This window comes from Pleuronectes platessa, chromosome 3 (genome assembly GCF_947347685.1).
Source record: "Pleuronectes platessa chromosome 3, fPlePla1.1, whole genome shotgun sequence".
Taxonomy (NCBI): Eukaryota; Metazoa; Chordata; class Actinopteri; order Pleuronectiformes; family Pleuronectidae; genus Pleuronectes; species Pleuronectes platessa.
The window spans coordinates 3,445,591-3,460,286 of record NC_070628.1 but is presented as its reverse complement, the minus strand read 5'-3'; the positions used below and the strand labels follow the sequence as shown (position 1 = coordinate 3,460,286).

General features: G+C 39.5%; 1 protein-coding gene and 1 long non-coding RNA gene across 2 annotated transcripts in view; both read left to right on the top strand.

Annotated features, from left to right (window-relative positions):
• Window positions 1-14,696, top strand: part of LOC128437409 (B-cell receptor CD22) — a 137,653-nt gene that overhangs the window by 7,644 nt on the left and 115,313 nt on the right. The gene's annotated exons all lie outside the window — the stretch shown is intronic.
• Window positions 1,836-10,763, top strand: LOC128437429 (uncharacterized). The gene is made up of 2 exons (XR_008338214.1): window positions 1,836-2,253; window positions 10,321-10,763. It is a non-coding gene; the product is annotated as an uncharacterized LOC128437429 (long non-coding RNA).

Sequence of the window (14,696 nt, the reverse complement as noted above, 5' to 3'; positions counted from 1 at the left end):
TCTGGTGTAGAAGGAGGCGGTTTAAATAAATCAATAGCTGCTATAGTTGGACTCTAACGTTGTCCATTCTGACAAATGTACAAGATTAAAAAGCAAATTTGTGTTTGCAGCGTCTACCCAACGAATCTGAGGAAAACTGTGACCTCAACTACGCCAGTGTCCACTTCAGGAAGAGGGAGACGGATCCCAGTGAACACAAGGAGGTGGAGGAGGTTGCGTACTCTTCTGTCAAGTTTAACAGATCTGCCCCGAGGTGAGCAGCTCTTCATTCAGAACCATTATCCTCACTAACACCACAAAACACAATAAACAGAGATGTATCCTATAGAAGTCATTTGTTTTTACACTTTCATTTTCTTGTTTGTTTATACATGTGTATTTATTAAAGGAGACATATTCTGCTCATATTCAGTTTGATCATTTTAATTAGTGTTGTGACTTTAAAATGTTTAATGTTCAGAAATCATCACTTTCCTCAGACTGTCTATTGCTGCAGCTCCTCTTTTCAGCCTCTGTCTCAAACACTTGGTTTTAGCTCCTGTCTCTTTAAGACTGGTCTGATTGGTCACCTGGACCACTCTGTTGTGATTGGTTAACCACTTCCTGTGCTTGTAGGAAATCCTCCACTCTCACTTTACGAGGGACACATTCAATCTCAAATCAATTCTTATAGTTTAACTAGCGTTTCTGTGGTGAAGGACATGTTTGTTTGAACCCGTGTGCAGCGGGCTCTCGTCTGGTGGGTGTGTCAGAGGTGTTCCCCAATCAGCAGAGACTGTTTTAAAAAGGCAGTGACACAATGGATTCTAAAGTTCTCTCCAGATGCTGGTGTTAGAAGCTGCTGTTCCAGACGACGGAAGCAGAGACTGTGACATTCAGCCTGTATTGAAGCATTCAACACGTATTTTAACTCACATCATCTTCCTCTGAGATGTTTTCTATGAGAACGCTAAGACTGACCTCCTCCGCTAACATTGATGCAACACTTCATAACACAAGGTGTTCAACACACCACTGTTTACGTTTAAATACTGCTTATGCTACGTTTGCTACAGCCCTGGCTTCTGCAGATGATGCAGAGGTATGGGCGGGGCTACTGGTGAGGTGTTTCAGGAGCTTCATGTTTTCTGTGGGGCAGAGGAGCTCGTTTTACCAGTAGAGGAGCTCAGACTTTGGACTTTTTAAGTTTGCAGAACTTTGAAACTCAGTATGTTTCCTTTAATGCTACGTCTTCATGACCTCCTGATCATTCATAAGTTTTATCTCCTTTCAGAACCAGAGGTCAGGACACTGGAGAGGATCCAGCTGCATTGTACAGCACAGTCAAAAAACCTCCTGCTGTTTAGACCAACGTCTGGAAATCACCTTAGTCCCGATGGAAATATCTCAACAGCTGCTGGATAGATTTTAATAAAAGTTCATTCAACTGATCATGGTCCCCACAGGATGAATCCTTCTTTGGTGACAGACTCCAGCATCATTGTTGAAGTGAATGTTCAGTTTTAAGTGACTTGTCTTGACAGCTAATGGATGATTTGCCCCGAGGATGAATCCAAACGACTTCGGTGACTCGACTTTTATCTGAAATATATCAGCAACTTGTAGAAGTTGATAAAAACGCCACATTTAGCCTGAATGAAAAATATCAAACATTTTATAACTTGCAGCTTCAAACATGAAAATATCTGCGGTGTGTGTCATACGGACGACAAACTGTAAACTTGTAAATAACTTTTCTATTCATAAAATTATCAAAACAAGCATTATTAGTTAGTTGTAGTGTGACACTGCTGCCACTAGATGGTAGTAAAGAGTTTTACTGATACAGAGAGGATTCTGTCCTTTTCTCTTCTTTCTGTTTCTACACTATTGTTTCCATCGTTTCCATCATCAGCCGATCAGGAGTTGAACTCATTTCCTCTGAGGACTGGAGGGAGCACGTCTCATGTGGATGTGAGCTGCTACTCACGTGATGAACACCTTGAATGTGACGTTAACACAAAGTGAACTGCTGACACAAGATGAGCTGTGTTGCCTCTGGTGTCTGTTCAAAGTTTGCATCAGGTCCATTGATTTCACTTTAGTGTTTTGTGGTATTTCTCACATCACGTGTTAAACACGTGAAGAAGAAGGAGTTAGGTGTGTTTTAATCCACCATGTTCACACGGCGGCCATTTTCCTCTGACGTCTCTCTCAGGGTGTGAAGCTCGAATGTTGTTACCAACAGAATAATGTTGTACTGCTGTGATCCAGGTTTATAAGTTACACAAAAAAGATAATATATTATTACTTATTCTTCATTAGGATTATTGATTCATCATTATAACATTAGTTTTGATAATTTTAGTAGCATAATAGGTTTGTTTGCTGCACCTTTAGGAGACTGATGTTAATTATACTTTTTCTTCACAACATTCTTCATATTTTACTCATTGTTGTCTTGTTTATTTAATTTGTTGCTCACTTACAACTTTCTCTTTCCTAACTTTGTGATGTACAGTTTAGCAACAAAGCAGATTTTTCTTTCAGGGATCATTTTATGCTTTTTTTTATTCTGTTCATATATTTTTATTTTTGTTCTAATTTGCTCTTGTTTAGAAACACTTACGATATTTAAACCTTCCAGTATTTCTTCTGTCTTTTTTTCGTCCTTTTCATAATAAAGCCAGTCAGACGCCATACAAGACTTCCAACACACTCATATTTATTGTCTTCTTCTTACCGTGAGTTGAGTTGCTTGCGGGTCCCACTGCAGAGACGAGGTGGATGAATGCTTGTGTGACCCTTGGTTACACTAGAAAGAGTGTAAATGTGGAGCAGGATGAGAGATACTAGGTAAACAGGAGCCCTGGACTTGAATATCAGTAACAAGAATCAACACCTGGATTACTTTGAATGAACTTGTATTAGAACACATAACCTGCAGTTCAAGTTTGATGGACAGTTACAATACAGCATAAATTTACCCAAAATAATAGGACAAATAAATGAAAGGAAAAAAAAATGCACTTTAAAGTCCCTTCAAAGTCCATGAGTCCAGTCTTCAATGTCAAACTGGTGGATTGACTGCTGGGGCCCAATCCGTCTTTGTACAGTGTCTGTCCTACCACACCGTGGAGTGAAGAGGAACATGGAAGTCTGTATCTCTCTCAAAGATCTGTATGTTGGCTCACCATCCAGTGAACTGGAGTCTTGATTCTTCGGTGGATGTCCTCTCTGGCACCGGAGAATTTGTCTCTCACCAAAAACCTGAGTGTTGAATAGTAAGAGTCCCTGCACCTTCCAGCAGGTCAGCAGGGTGACCTCACACTTCCACATGATATAACAAAATCTGAGCAAAGCAGGTAGTGTGCTTGTTGCTTGAGCAGCAAAATGGCCGACCGGATACAGATAGGTAAAAAAACTCTCCACAGAGTAGATTCACCAGAGAGGACGACTGGGTACCTCCCCCTACTGGCTAGAAAAGGTCACAGCAGGTCACCCAATGAGCCACTAAAGTGTTATACAACGTGAACAATCTCTTTCTCTATAGCACTTATACATTATACAATATTGCAGCCTTAAGAATGTGTTTTCGCTGCTTTTGAAGTGTGGTCTACACTTTCCTGTGTGAATGTGTGTATATGTGGAGGCCTGACGTCTAGTTCAAGTCAACTGGAAGCTTAACGTATAGTAATTAAATTATGTCCAAGTTCAAAGTAGCAAAATAACAAACGATAATTAATGAAAATCAACAAACTGAGGATTTTAAATTTTAAATCCTTCTTTAATTTTTCTTTTTCATGTCAATCTTTATGCATCTTAATGAGACACAGAAAAGATTTTTACAGTTTTTTACTTCAAGTCTCGTTAAATTTGTATTTCTTGTGTCAGTGAGATGTTGTGATGTGGATGATACAAGTTTGATATGAACAGACACTAAAGTTGTTTCTCACACGTTTATCATCTCTCCTCCATCAGCTCTGGGGACAGCGGGGTCTACTCCTGCAAGTCTGAGAATCAGTACGGACGGATCAACTCCACGTCTCTACACTTAGACGTCCAGTGTGAGTAGAAAACATCCACATGTCCATGAAACCCAGCACTGTCTCGCAACCTTACAGAAGGTTCCTGGGTCCGCCCTCTTATCTGGATTCACACCAAACTTTACTGAGTTCTTCCCTGACCCGTTCCTCATCCTACCTCCAAGTTTCATGATAATCGACTCAGTAGTTTTTGTGTAATTTTGTTTAAAATCAACAACCAACAAACAAACAGACTGGGGTGAAAACATCTGTTGTTGCATAGCTACACTATATGACGTCATTTTCTAAACTCATAGTGACGACATTCCCATCATATGATCATAGATTATTTTTCAGTGTATATTATCTTCAGGTCGTCTCTATAGTCCTATTAGAGGCAGGAATACAGCAGAAGGCAGTTTTAAGGATGCATGACGTAAATCTCTAACTTCTTTGTGACATTACTTTTAAGTCATCTATCATTATATGATGGGGAATAATGTTCTGATCAGTATATGATTTAGTCTCTCTGCTATTTATGGGAATATCTTTGAAAATGTGTCTTTTGGGTCAAATCTTTGCTCATCTTGACCTCTGACCTTTGACCGATCAGCTGAAAAGTTAATATTCACTATAATATTCAGTAAGTTTGGTTCATGTGTCGAGTTATTTTGTACATTCACACAAACAGGCTGAAAACAAAACCCTCAGTACCTGCTTCGGTCTGTGCTGGCGCCCCGGGTTAATAATGATCATCTATATGTAACCCAGATCTCCTGGGCCTGAGTTCGTAAACACAAAAAAATTAATAATTAATAATTAATATTAATATTAATATTAAAGACCACCACAACTGTATTTTAAAAGTCAAAACCTTCACAGGTGTTTATTTACAATATGAAATAAATGAAATTGTTGTGAGCTCCTCTCTCAGGAAGTAATTATTTGCTAAAGAAAATAAAAGCACAACAGTTATATGAAATGTAACTGAGGAATTTTCTCAAATGCACAAAATAAAATACAGGGTATCTTTAAATTGTTTAAATCGATCCTATGGATTCTCAATTTACCCTTTAATTCACTGACAAGGTTATATAAAATCTTTACCTTTCACAGTTCTCTGAATCACAACAAAAAAGATCCTAACAACTTTAAATTAACTCATAAACATCACATGTGGACCAGAAATGATAAACTCGAGACTCAGTTGCAGGGCTGTAGTGATGCTCGGGTGCGGTGAGGCCTGAAAACTATTATGGCCACTTCACTCAGTCAAGAGCATAAAATAAAAGCACGTGCATTGTCACATCAGTTCAATACTCACAGGTCCAAACGAGGAGCAATAGGGCAATGACAGTCACAGATAGGGGTGATGGCAGTCACAATCCAAACACAGGCAGCACACAGCAACGAAAACCCGGGGTTAGAATAAACAGCAGAGTCCATCCACCAGCAACCATCTCAGGTTCTTTGATTACATGAACTCTGTTGAGCCAAAATATCATCACGCTAAAATCGTACTGACTTAACGTTAGCCCGTTTTAGCATTGAAAACAACAACAGTGCTAAAGCTATGACATCCAAAAACGTGATGCTATGCTAGCGGGTGGCTAATTACATTACAGTTCGGTCTTTTTCCACTACAACATTAAGTTACAGCTCACAATTTAAGGCATACACATTATATTTACCTTTGGCAGGTTACATAGAAGAGTAATATCAGGACCTCGATGACACCTCTTAAGTGTTTCCCACAGCACTACACTTTTCCTCAGGACTCCGGACAATATCTCTCTCTCTAACTCACCTGCTCAAAGCATGCTGAGAAAAGGTTAGATTTCACATTAAAAGCATTCAAATCAATAAGTCTCTCGTCTTCTCAATCACAGAGCCTTTTAACCACACATCTATTTATTGATTTACTTTTTTAACTTTATATAGCTAAACTTATTAATTGTACATATTATATTTATTACATTTTATCCCGTATTTAACCTTTTTTTAACTACTATTTTTAATAATATGAACTTATCTAATTATCATGAACTTTCTCTTTTAATACAACATTTGTTATGCTATTTTGAGATTAATTGTATGCATTGTATCCTAATGGTTTTATACAGGGCTACATATATTTAAGAAGCACTTATCAAAACCGGAGATTAAAAAGTTCTTCAGTTTGGTTAATGAATATTTCTGAGTTGATTTCATGATCTTGCATGTTTTACACCAGACGCTCCAAAGCCTCCCTCTGTGTCAGTGAGTCCCTCTGGTGAGATCATGGAGGGCAGCTCGGTGACTCTGACCTGCAGCAGTGATGCTAACCCAGCAGCTAACTACACCTGGTACAAGGAGGACGAGGACTCACCAACAGCATCAGGACAAATCTTCACCATCACTAATATCAGAGCTGAACATGGTGGAAAGTATCAGTGTGAGGCCCAGAACACACACGGACGTAGTAACACCACCTTACATCTGACTGTTGGAGCAGGTGAGTCAAGTGAAGTCTTAACCCCTTTAAAGGTTCTGGACCTGTGTATTGACTTTAGCCATTCTTTGTCCTTGACATTTAAAATGTGCAGATATGGGTCGTTTGACTTCTGCCCCATAAATATTCACAGTCAGACCATCAGCAGCACAAAGAGGAATCCACCCAGCGTCAGTAAAAACATCCATAAATATTTCACCATCCTCAGTAAACTTGACAGATATTTCCTTCACTGTGCACATTCACGTGACGAGCAAACAGCTCTCATCAGACAGACTGTGGTGAAAACAAAACCCTGCTCCTGTGCACACGTCACACATACACCTCCCAGCAGGGGCAGCTGTGGCTCATACACATTTTAAGAGACACGCCCAACAAAAGGACACTCTTAGAACTTAGAACTCTTCAAAACGTTTTATTAAAATAGAAACTGTCTTTATATTCAGTCACAACAACGAGGCAGGTTTAGCAAACATGACAAAAAGTTGTTTTTGTAAATGTTTCGTCCTGCACCTTTAAGTACTGTGATTTCGGGAAATGATGAAAACTTATTCCATTATAGTGTTACCTGCATCAGCACTAATTGGATCAGCTGCTGCAGTTTTCCTCGCTGTGACTCTCCTCTCCGTGTTCCTACTGATCAGGTGAGCAAATCTGTTCCACTGAAGATTTGTACGAAGTATTCCTGTCCTGTTAAATTAAATCAATTCCATTATTATGTATGTTGTTTTGTATTTGGTTGAATTGATCAGAAAAAAGAGAAACTCTCATCAATCTGCTGATCCTGGGGAGAGACTTGACCACAGTGAGCAGGTGAGACACACAGTTCAGCTTCAATCCTTTCAAACGCCACTATTTCTCACGTCAAAGCCTTTTCTCTGTCATGTGAAGATTAAACACTAGTTCACTTTCAAAATTTGTTTGTTGATTTGTAACTTGTGCTGCTTTAGATCTTGTGGAAGTTTGTGAAAGATTGTATTGATTGGTTCAGATATCTTTAGTGTGGAGCACTGTAATGTGGAGCAGATCACCATTGGGTGTGGCTGTGTAACACATTCATTGTGCGTTGTTCTGTCTTAGACTCAGTGTGCGTGAGTCTGCTATTTGTAGTCTGTGTCGTTGTGACAAATAAAGTCAGTGTTGGCTGCATGTGGATGCAGCTCTATAATTAAAGGTTGATCCACAGAGCAGTCGTGTTCTTTCATATCTGTATTTAGTGAGTTTGTTGAACTTTGACGTGAATTTGAGGTAATTGTGTTACGAGCTGGAGAGATAGCGCTGTGTGGCGCTTAGTGTCGGTGAGTAGAGCGCGGTGCATCGGCGAGACGGAGAGTTGTGTAGTCGTTGCTGGTCGGAATAAGACTGAGAGAAAGAAGGGAGTTAAGGGGGTGTGGCCTATCCCCCTTCCTTCTCGCTCCTTCAAGTTTCTGTGTGCCTGACTTTTCTTTTTTTAAGTGCTGACAGAGTTTTGGGGTCTATTGATTATATTGTGTGTAGCTCGACCTCTTAAATAATGTTACACAACTTTACACAACAGAAGTTTGTAGTGTTAGTGTTTGGAATTCAAACTGAAGACCTTCCCTCCTTTTGTTTTATAGTAGAAACACATGTTTCCTGTCCTTGAAACACGTCTGGTGTAGAAGAAGCGTTTTAAATAAATCAATAGCTGCTATAGTTGGACTCTAACGTTGTCCATTCTGACACATGTTCATGATTAAAAAGCAAGTTTGTGTTTGCAGCGTCTACCCAATCAGTCTGAGGAAAACTGTGACCTCAACTATGCCAGTGTCCACTTCAGGAAGAGTGAGACTGATCCCATCTACTCCAGCTTCAGATCAGCTGATCCCAGTGAACACAAGGAGGCGGAGGAGGTTGTGTACTCTTCTGTCAAGTTTAACAGATCTGCCCCGAGGTGAGCAGCTCTTCATTCAGAACCATTATCCTCACTAACACCACAAAACACAATAAACAGAGATAAATCCTATAGAAGTCATTTGTTTTTACACTTTCATTTTCTTGTTTGTTTAATCATATGTATTTGTTAAAGGAGACATATTCTGCTCATGTTCAGTTTAATAATTTTAATTAATGTTGTGACTTTAAAATGTTTAATGTTCAGCAAACATCACTTTCCTCAGACTGTCTATTGCTGCAGATCCTCTTTTCAGCCTCTGTCTCAAACACTTGGTTATAGCTCCTCTCTCTTTAAGGCCCCACCTCCTCCTGATAACTGAAATTGCCCAGTCTGCTCTGATTGGTCACCCTGCCCACTCTGTTGTGATTGGTTAACCACTTCCTGTACGTTTAGGAAATCCTCCACTCTCACTTTACGAGGGACACATTCAATCTCAAATCATTTCTGATAGTTTAACTAGCGTTTCCGAGGTGAACGACATGTTTGTTTGAACCCGTGTGCAGCGGGCTCTCGTCTGGTGGGTGTGTCAGAGGTGTTCCCCAATCAGCAGAGACTGTTTTAAAAAGGCAGTGACACAATGGATTCTAAAGTTCTCTCCAGATGCTGGTGTTAGAAGCTGCTGTTCCAGACGACGGAAGCAGAGACTGTGACATTCAGCCTGTATTGAAGCATTCAACACGTATTTTAACTCACATCATCTACCTCCAAGATGTTTTCCACGAGAACGCTAAGACTGACCTCCTCCACTAACATTGATGCAACACTTCATAACACAAGGTGTTCAACACACCACTGTGTTTAAATACTGCTTATGCTACGTCTGCTACAGCCCTGGCTTCTGTCGATGATGCAGAGGTACGGGCGGGGCTACTGGTGAGGTGTTTCAGGAGCTTCATGTTTTCTGTGGGGCAGAGGAGCTCGTTTTACAAGGAGAGGAGCTCAGACTTTGGACTTTTTAAGTTTGCAGAACTTTGAAACTCAATATGTTTCCTTTAATGCTACGTCTCCATGACCTCCTGATCATTCATTAGTTTTATCTCCTTTCAGAACCAGAGGTCAGGACACTGGAGAGGATCCAGCTGCATTGTACAGCACAGTCCAAAAACATCCTGCTGTTTAGACCAACGTCTGGAAATCACCTTAGTCCCGATGGAAATATCTCAACAGCTGCTGGATGGATTTTAATAGAAGTTCATTCAACTGATCATGGTCCCCACAGGATGAATCCTTCTTTGGTGACAGACTCCAGCATCATTGTTGAAGTGAATGTTCAGTTTTAAGTGACCTGTCTTGACAGCTAATGGATAAATTGCCCCGAGGATGAATCCAAACGACTTTGGTGACTCGACTTTTATCTGAAATATATCAGCAACTTGTAGAAGTTGTTAAAAACGCCACATTTAGCCTGAATGAAAAATATCAAACATGTTGTAGTGCTACACTTCTGCCACTAGATGGTAGTAAAGAGTTTTACTGATAAAACCACAGAGAGGATTCTGTCCCTTTCTCTTCTTTCTGTTTCTACACTATTGTTTCCAGCGTTTCCATCATCAGCCGATCAGGAGTTGAACTCATTTCCTCTGAGGACTGGAGGGAGCACGTCTCATGTGGATGTGAGCTGCTACTGACGTGATGAACGCCTTGAATGTGACGTTAACACAAAGTGAACTGCTGACACCAGATGAGCTGTGTTGCCTCTGGTGTCTGTTCAAAGTTTGAATCAGGCCCATTGATTTCACTTTAGTGTTTTGTGGTATTTCTCACATCACGTGTTAAACACGTGAAGAAGAAGGAGTTAGGTGTGTTTTAATCCACCATGTTCACACGGGGCCATTTTCCTCTGACGTCTCTCTCAGGGTGTGAAGCTCATGTTGTTACTAACAGAATAATGTTGTACTGCTATGATCCAGGTTTATAAGTTACACAAAAAAGATAATATATTATTACTTATTCTTCTTTAGGAGATTCATTATTATAATAGTATTGGTAATTTTAGTAACATAATAAGTTTGTTTGCTGCACCTTTAAGAGACTGATTTTAATTATACTTTTTCTATTTTCAAATTTACATATGAACAATATTCAAATTTTAAGTCTAGTTCATTTCATTTGTTGTTCACTCACAACTTCCTCTTTTCTAACTTTGTTATGTACAGTTTTGCAACAGGGAAGATTTTCTTTCAGGGATCATTTAAAGTTTTTTTTATTCTGTTCATTTATTTTTACATTAAATATGAAGCTCATTTGTTCCTATTTGCTATTGTTTTGAAACTCTTCCTATATTTTAATCTCACTTCCAGTATTTGTTCTGTCTTTCGTTCGTCCTTTTCATAATAAAGCCATTCAGACGCCATACGAGACTTCCATCACTCACATATTTATTGTCTTCTTCCCGTGAGTTGAGCTGCTTGCGGGTCCCGCTGCAGAGACGAGGTGGATGAATGCTTGTGTGACCCTTGGTTACACTAGAAAGAGTGTAAATGTGGAGCAGGATGAGAGATACTAGGTAAACAGGAGCCCTGGACTTGAATTAACACCTGGATTACTTTGAATGAACTTGTATTAGAACACATAACCTGCAGTTCAAGTTTGATGGACAGTTACAATACATCATAAATGTATCCAAAATAATAAACAAAAATAAATAAAATGAAAATAAGTGTGCACATAAAAGTCCCTTCAACGTCTGTGAGTCCAGTCTTAAATGTCAAAGTGGTGGATTGATCGTTGGGGCCCAATCCGTCTTTGTACAGTGTCTGTCCTACCACACTGTGGAGTGAAGAGGAACATGGAAGTCTGAATCTCTCTCAAACATCTGTATGTTGGCTCACCATCCAGTGAACTGGAATCTTGATTCTTCGGTGGATGTCCTCTCTGGCACCGGAGAATTCGTCTCTCACCAAAAACCTGAGTGTTGAATGGTGAGAGTCCCTGCACCTTCCAGCAGGTCAGCAGGGTGACCTCACACTTCCACACGATATAACAGAATCTGAGCAAAGCAGGTAGTGTGCTTGTAGCTTGAGAAGCAAAATGGCCGACAGGATGCAGACAGATGATAAAACTCTCCACAGAGTAGATTCACCAGAGAGGACAACTGGGTACCTCCCCCTACTGGCTAGAAAATATCACAGCAGGTCACCCAATGAGCCACTACAGTGTTATACCAAGTGTACAATCTCTTTCTCTATAGCAATAATACAATATACAATACTGCAGCCTTAACAATGTGTTTTCGCTGCTTTACTAGTGTGGTCTACACCTGCGTGTGGTGTGAATGTGTGAATATGAGGAGGCCTGACGTCTAGTTCAAGTCAACTGGTAGATTGAGGTATAGTAATTAAATTATGTCCAAGTCCGAAGTAACAAAATAACAAACGATAATTAATGAAAATCAACAAACTGAGGAGCGTGCGGATGAAAATCTGTTTCTCTGCAGCGTCTTGTTCTCTCGTCAACACCTGGTTCCATTGACCTCATTCTGCTGAATGTGACGTCACTGGCTGATGTTAGTCTCAGCTGGTCAGCTATAGTCAAACTTGTTTTAAAATAAAATGGCTCCAACAGTATTGATGACAGTTTATTTTGCATGTCAATTTTAAATCCTTCTTTAATTTGTCTTTTTCATTTCAATCTTTATTGCATCTTAATGAGACACTGAAGAGATGAGATTAAAAACACCCCAGTTTTTTCAAGGCTCCTTAAATTTGTCTTTCTTGTTACAGTGAGATGTTGTGATGTGGGTGATATATGTTTTGTATAAATAGCCACTGAAGATGTTTCTCACACTTGTACGATCCACAGTTTTAACACTTTCTGTTTAAGCATGCAGTTAAGTGTAAAGAGGAAAGAAGACGTGCTAAAAAGTTTGACTTTCTCAGACTCTTCTGTTTCCACTTGCTGGATCGAGGGGGGGAGGGGTTCAACGCTGCTTAAAGGTTTGGTGGGAACAGACACTGAAGTCCTTTCACACTCTGTTAATGAAGAAATTCACAGTTTGTACAAACCACAGTTCTCATCTCTCCCCCATCAGTCACACAGCTGTCCTGAGTATGAGAACGATGCTGCTGCAGCACAGACAGAAGACACAGAGGAGCAGGAAGACCTGGTGTGAAGCATCGGGTCAGAGCCACTGTGACAAACAGAACCAACATGGACGACTTCAGAGAACATCCGTACAAGCAAGTTTTACAGAAACCATAATGTGTAGTTATTAAATACAGGTAATCTGTCCAAGCAGCAAAATATCTGAGTGCAAGCGCAGAGTTTGAGCACAAGCAGAGCAAATCTAAGCACCAGCAGGAGCTGTGTGAGTGCAAGCTCAGTGTGTTGAGTAAAAACACCATGAAATCTGAACGTGCAAGTCCAGCTCTCAAACTAAAAGACCACACTTTTAAATAAAGAGAAGACACCCGTACATTTCCTTTCTAATCATGGTTTCCTGTTTTCTTCTCTACTCAGGTGCACTGTGATTGGTTGATGAAAGTATTTAGGAGGGAACAGGAAGTATCTATCTTTCCATCCCTGGTTGCAGCAGCAGCAGTTTGTACAGCATGACCTTTGAAGCAAGAGTATTGTTGTGTTGTTTCTTTTCTATTTCTTTTCCGATGGGTCCAGTCGTCCAGTTTTCTCAGTTTTATTTCTGTGAGCTTTAGTTCTGATGTTGGTTTAGGTTGAAGGAAGATTCTCAGATCCTACGACCCTTTGTGGGTTGGTGTGTTGGGTTTTCCTTCTTTTGTCCATTTTGCCGGCCTGTTGTTGAAGTTGTTGTCTTTTCTGCAATAAATAGATTTTTTTTTTTGCTGTTACCCTCTGAACTATGTTGGACGTCTTGGTTATGAGCCCTTGAGGCTTTGGTAACACCACGTGACTCATCTTGTGTCTTATACATGATATTAATGTGGATATTACATGGATAATGAAGTATTATGTATCGTGATTTTATGATTCTTTCTTAAATAAATGTTTTTGGTCTTTTGTTTTCACTTGTTTGTTTGTTTTTCAGCAGAATTACAGCAGAAAAATAAAACAGATTTTTCCATGAACTCATCAAATTTGGGCAGGAATCCTGATAAAGGGGCGGAGCCAGGAGCCTGTTTCACTTTCTTTATAATTGTGAGACTGATGAAAACTGTCAGGATTATTTAGAGGACTGGTTTCTATGAGTGATTGAACTCTGGTGCAGCTTGATTGAATGGAGGGAGACTGTTGGGCCTTGGTGGAGGTATGATCTCGACTCAGTGACAGACTTGCTTGGTGGGTTTAACCAGGGTTTGTATGAGTGATGGATAAATGTCGATAGTTGTCCTCATTTCCTCTGAGGACTGGAGGGAGCACGTCTCATGTGGATGTGAGCTGCTACTTACGTGATGAACACCTTGAATGTGACCGTTAACACAAAGTGAACTGCTGACACCAGATGAGCTGTGTTGCCTCTGGTGTCTGTTCAAAGTTTGCATCAGGTCCATTGATTTCACTTTAGTGTTTTGTGGTATTTCTCACATCACGTGTTAAACACATGAAGAAGAAGGCGTAAGTGTGTTTTAATCCACCATGTTCACACGGCGGCCATTTTCCTCTGACATCTCTCTCAGGGTGTGAAGCTCGAATGTTGTTACAGACAGAATAATGTTGTACTGCTGTGATCCAGGTTTATAAGCTACACAAAAAAGATAATATATTGTTACTTATTCTTCATTAGGATGATTGATTAATTATTATAATATTAGTTTTGGTAATTTTAGTAACATAATTAGTTTGTTTGCTGCATCTTTAGGAGACTGATGTTCATTATACTTTTTCTTCATAACATTATTCATATTCATAGTCTGGTTTATTTCATTTGTTGTTCAATCACAACTTCCTCTTTTATAACTTTGTTATGTACAGTTTTGCAACAAAGCTGAATTTTCTCTCAGGGATCATTAAAGGCTTTTTTTTATTCTGTTCATATATTTTTGAAGTTCAGTTGTTCCTATTGTTCCTAACTCTTACTATATTTTAATCTCTCTTCCAGTATTTGTTCTGTCTTTCATTCGTCTTTTTCAGTGTTGGGCAAGTTACTGAAAATTAGTAATTAGTTACAGTTATTAGTTACTTCTTTTAAAAGTAATTGAATTACTTCACCAGTTGCTGTATATCAAAAGTAATTAGCTACTAGGGAAAGTAACTTTTAAGTTACTTTTATGTCTGCTTTTTAAATGTAATGAATATGAATAGTACTGAACAGTTAAACACAATAAACATATTTTGGGTAATCAACAGGGCAACAGGCCTTCAAATCAAGCAG